Source organism: Emydura macquarii, unplaced genomic scaffold (genome assembly GCF_026122565.2).
Source record: "Emydura macquarii macquarii isolate MOO-44397 ecotype Brisbane River unplaced genomic scaffold, CSIRO-AGI_Emac_v2 contig_2636, whole genome shotgun sequence".
NCBI classification, from domain to species: domain Eukaryota; kingdom Metazoa; phylum Chordata; order Testudines; family Chelidae; genus Emydura; species Emydura macquarii.
The window spans coordinates 18,787,681-18,793,680 of record NW_027132773.1 but is presented as its reverse complement, the minus strand read 5'-3'; positions in this window follow the sequence as shown (position 1 = coordinate 18,793,680).

Sequence of the window (6,000 nt, the reverse complement as noted above, 5' to 3'; positions counted from 1 at the left end):
ATATTTATAAGTGGCTCATATTAAAGTAGTTGTCAACTGCAGCTACAGTACTTCACCTTCTGTCATTCCCAAGTATCAAGGGGGCTAATTCAATCACTCTCTTGTCAGGCTACCTTTCTTCTCCGGAATACCCAAATCCCTAAACACAACAAAATATAAATGAATGAAAAGTGCTAATGATGCATCATTACCAAGAGGTATCAAGTTTTTTAAGGTCCTTTGCTGACTAAATTTTAAATTAGCACAATTATTCAGTGCATTCCCCAAGGCATCATTCATTATGCTTAGCTGCTGAGCAGAAGCACATTGCAAAGAAAATATATATTACTGTCCACATGTCTGTCTGCCTTCCTGCAGTAGGAACACACATAATATCTCACTTAAACTGCAAAACTCAAAATGTATTATATAAAATAATGTGTTTTATAATGAATGACAATGAATGTTCAAATATTGTGGCATTGGGGGTCATTTTTAGTAGTGATTTTTTCTAAAATATATTTACTCTCCTGTCAAAGATCCCAAATATGATTGACAGGAGGATATGATTTTTAATTTCAAGCGTAGTGCAAAGATTGTCAAATCAGGTCACTATGATGTCTCAGATGTTGTCTAATTTCTTCAAAGCCTTTATCATGCAGAGTGGATCTGTATTTTTGTAAACACTGTGCCCGGTTAGCATGAATCAGTATTTGAGAAAACACTTCACAGTCTAAACTCAGTTGGTCAGCTTGGAGTCCAGGCTATTGGAATGCCAAATAGCAGTGACTAGTGCTGTGTCCACCAAGTGTGGTGAGTCTGCACTTGTGTTTGATATGCAGAATGGTGCAAATGAGGACTTTGAACTTTCTGCCTATGTAGGTATTACACAGATTTCCAAATAATGATATGTTGCATACAAAATGATAGAGCAGTCAAATATAATGTGTAGTCAGACTGTCCATGAACTACACTGATCTGATGCACAGGGTAATAAATATAATTTTATCCCCCATAAGCTCTGTTTATATTTATGAGAAGAATATTGAACAACGCAGCCCTTACTTCCAAATTGCAAAGAAAAGAACAAGTGGAAAAATATGTGACTGTCTAAATGCAAGTGATGTACATATGGGGTGAGCAAACTATAAAGTTAAAATGTCTTCCAGTGAAAGCCCCGTGCACATTCATCCCCACACAGGAAAAAGTGTATTTGTAGTAGAAAATTGTTTCTTTATATATCTAGCTGTGAAGTCCTGACTTGCTTTTTTTAGTCCAATGACATCATCACACACAGGTTAGGCCCCTCTGACCAGATGTGCTTTCATCTGTGATGATATCACTTTCACACTAAAGGCATCACTTTCAAGCAGTTTTAAAATTCAAATCAGGTCTGCCCATATTTAATCTAGACATATTGGTTTAACACCAAGCCAAGCCAGACCTTTTAATGTTCACTGGCCATGACACAGAATTCTTCACTGTGTTTCACCAATAAATTCAGAAGTGTAATTCTCTATAACCGTTGTGACTGCTATGAAATTTAACCAAGAATTTAATACAGACCTTTCTTTCTGTGTTTCATTACAACTATTCAGGGTTTTACAAACCAAAACAGAAATGTATAATAATTCAGAACAGTTAGCCACATGCATTTTTGTCAGGTTCAGACTAGACCACGGTCGGTTGCAAAAAATGATCTAACTTTTCTTCACTTTAGAACACTTTCAGTTGTGGAGTTATTTAAGATTTTTTTGAAAATAAACAATAAAAAGAAAAAGCCACTTGTCACCTCCAGCAAGTATCTTTGTCCATTGCATATTGTCAGTAGCTCCAGTGATAGCCACTATTCTTTTGACAGCTAAAAGCAGATGTGTGGGTTAAGTATGAGAGCAATTCAAATGTCCATAGTAAACTACAGGGGGGCAGAGAGATCTCAGAGAGCAGCAGCTTTAAAGTAATTGACTAATACAGTAAGGATATTAAAGTCATTTAGTGCCAAAAGGGAACACACTGATCCTTGACCCTGAGCCACTTTGGAGTAATCTAGTATTCAATCCAGCGTGTAATGACTGCCAGGCCTGTCAATCCTCCGGGCTCTCCAGTCAAATGCCTGTGGCTACTATTGGCTTATGGTAAAAGGACAAAAATGCAAGGAAATGCCTCTCAATCAGGCTATGATGTGATAATGTTATTGCTCCAATGTATTCTATATTGTCCCTGCATAGTTTAATCTGTTGAGACCCATGTCAAAAATTGCCCTTGTTCCCCAGAGGTCTTTACTCAACCTTTTAGTAATACAAGTGGATTTGAAAGGAGCGGGGTAACTCACTTGATGAATTGTTTCCAGTTAATATAAAAAATAAGAGGTCAGCTGTGGCTTAAAGGCTAACGGTGGAAGGTATAAATTAGAATAAGTGTGCCAGTAATCTGATTAGTAAACCCTTGCTCTTAATTTACCCCAGTGGGTAAAATATTTTACAATAAATAATATTGACACAAAAATCTATTTATATGGGTAATACAATTCCTACCAAATTTAGAAGTTGAAAGGACTTTGAACAGGGGACTCTAGGAGAACAAAAGGCTCGCGTGCTTCTGCCACTTACAGTCCTTAAAACTTCTGCAACTGCTGGGAATCTTGTGTTTTATTAAGCACCTTGCATTTGAAAAATATAATTATTGCTGCAGCCTGAATACTATACTTCAGCTTGAAAGAAGGAAATCACTATTTTTCTGTTTTTTGTTTTTTGTTTTTTTTTGATTTTGCAAATTAAAGCAAGGAAAACTGACCCACATAAGCTCTGTAAAGTTAAAAAAAATCAAAATGGGATAATAATTATGCAAATTTCACAGTATGGCTTTTAGAAGAAACTTTGTATTGCATTATGCAATCTCCCCTTTTTCTCCCCCTCCCTTTCTATGTACTGTACATAAACCTAGGTGAGGGGAAAAGCTCATATGATCATGATGCTCCCATTATTTTTAGAGAACAGGCAGGTTATATAACAGGCACTTTGTCTAATTTTGTTCTGTATGATTTCACAAAGCTCTCCACAGGGAAGATACTGTACAAAAAAGAAACACAAAAGGAACATCTCCTGAGAAATATCTTGCTTATAACTTTGAAAGAACTTCGATGTAAAAAACAAGTGACTCTTCAGATTTCTGCCTGTCCTCTTGAAGTTTGGTGCCCCAAAATCATTATTCAACGTAAGAGTCTATTTATACAACCATTTTCTAGCCTCTACTTAGAGTACTACACACTTGAAAAATTATGATTTTGTGGACAGTTTTAGGGGGTGGCTCAAAGAGAGAAGAAAATTGTCCTTTTGTGCTCACTAAATTCCCAAATCACTATCATGGAGGCACATGTGGTGCAAACGGTGATCCCATCAGGAGATGTCTGGCAATGTTCCAGTGGACCTCATCATAGGCAGTTATATCACAAGCTGGTATTTTCCTAGAAGAGAAAAATGTCTGCAAGCAAGTTAACCTAGAGCAGGATGTGACAGAAGAATTGCGTTATTGCCTCATAATGGAGCAATTAGTGCATGTCAGCACTGCATTCGTGGCTTTAGCACGCTGTTTCTCAAAGCAGGCTCTGAGCTGTTTTGAGGGCTCATGCTAGCTGGTTGCCTCCTTGTCTGGGGGCGTTGGTGTCACAATGCCAGACAGAGCAAGGAATTACACCTATTCACTAACCACTTGCTTTACCTTTGCTCAGGATCATAGGAGTATTTCCCATTCTCAGGATTCGTTCCAGCCCCTCCTACTCTCACTGAGTAGCCCCTTACTCCACAAGTAGTTCTATTAACATTAATGGGACTACTTGTGGAGTAAGGCACTGCTCTGCAGACCAGACCCTCAGCTGGACACATGCTGGATTAAACTGGTAGCTCCGTTGATTTCAGTGGAGCTGTGCAGATTTAGACCAGCTGAAGGATTGGGCTCAACATGAATAAGGGTGACAGAATCAAGCCTATATAGTCAGCTGTTTGCTCACTCTCCATAAGCTTAGCAAGCTTCCTGTTCTATCAGAGGGCCGTGTTTTACCACCCTTACTCATGGGAGTAGCCCCACTGAGGTCAAGTCCATTTACTCAGCGCACCTCATTCTGGTCAGGCTGCCTTGCAGATAGCATCTGTCTCTGTCAGAAGTCCCACTGATCTCAGAGTGGCTACTTGTGGAGTAAGGAGCACTAACTGAAGGGAATAGGAATGTTTGAGCCCTTGGGGATCCCTCAGGGTCCCTCAGGGATTGTGGGGAAAGAAATCAACATTCGCTACCCCCCACACAAAGGACAGTCAGGAGACATGAGATCCCATCCTGCCAAGTCCAAAGTGCCTCCTGCCATGCCTTGTGCACCCTCAATTTCCATTTAAACCAGTGGGAGTTGGGGATACATAGCACCTGGCAGGACCGAGCCTATAGTCCCTTCTCACCATCCACATGAGTAGAAACATGCCTTCTTCTCTCTGCCCTTCACCATCAGTGAGAGAAGGTGCATGCTCACATGTCCACCCACCCTCAGCCTTAATGATGAGTGAGAAGAAAGACCCTCTCCCTTTCCTGTTGTCTGGAGAGTTGAGTGGGTGAGGCAAGGGAGAGAGAGGGCCTATTCTTGTGCCCCTGCCTTCCCATCCCACTCCCCATTCGGGGTCAATATTAATGTTTAGGGCAAAGGCTGGTAAAATGGCTCCCACAAGGGGAAGGCCAGGAGATATTTATCAGCACAAATGTTGAGGACCTGCACTCTAGCATTTACAGAATAAACAGATAAATATTCAGCTACAAAATCCTGCTCTGGGGGGAACTATGCCCCTTTCACTAGCGGTCCATCATCGTGACGCCTACTCTGTGTCCATCTACCTTCCATTGAAGGAGCCCCTCAAAAGTGATGCTCTTCAGAGGCTGAAATTTCATAATGTGCCATTTTAAATTACAGGGACCAAGAAACAAAAAATGTACAGAATGTGAGAACATTCCTGCTATTACTTAACCTACTTGGAACCAAAAATGCCTTAGAGCTAATAGGTCAGGCATTGCTGAGATGCCCACAAGCAGTTTCAGAATGAAGGTATCTCAGCCCTGGTACATCTTTCTTTGTGTCTGTTCCAAGATTATTGTGTTTTTATTTAAATTTAGAACTCTAAGCGCTAGCCTAAAAGCCCCCGTTCTCCTAAGGAGCTGAGGTGTTTTTTTTTTTTTTAAAAGACTCGATAGGAATGCCTCTGCCTCTTATTTTGGCAGTTTCCAAAATGTAAAACCGGTCTTTTATTCTCCCCAGCTTTATGCATTTGAAACCATTAGTACTGTTTTGTAAACAGATTTTAAGATGACAGTGCAATCTTTTCAAAGCTGAGTTTCAAACACACATACACACGTACACATGCTACATTTATTACTTTGGATTAAAAATTCAAATGAATTTATTAGTTTAAGAATGGCATCAAATAGAAATTTATGTACATACATTTAAAAAAAAAAAAAAGAATCCTTGAAAATAAAGCAGTTGCAGCCTATTCATTTTCCTCTTTGACAGTTTTTAAAATTCCCCTAAAAAAATGAAACAGCATGAATACTGTCAATATATCACAACAGCCACATTAGGTTTTGTGATATACATCATAATATAAAGAGCACTATTAGAGCACAACCTGGGAACCATTAAATCATTCTAAATCACTGTTACATTCCATTAGTGTCAATGGTGAAACCACATAATAGGCTTTATTACAAACTTCACCTTGGTAGGCCATTGTCTCTAATAACCACTTCTCTATGATGTGGTATCATACCCAGAAATCCAGGGAGATAATAAAGGCTCCCTTATTTCTTTTTTATTGGATGGGTAAAGTTAAATTTAGCTGTAAGTTAAAAAAAAAAAAAAAATCTTGAAGCTATGTTCACTAACTGTGAGTTGCTGCTATTTGGACAAAAAAAAATTAGGCAGACTTGGGAGAACAGTTTGAAATAAATTTGAATTCTGGTAAATGCTTGAGGCCAAGGTAAAATGGG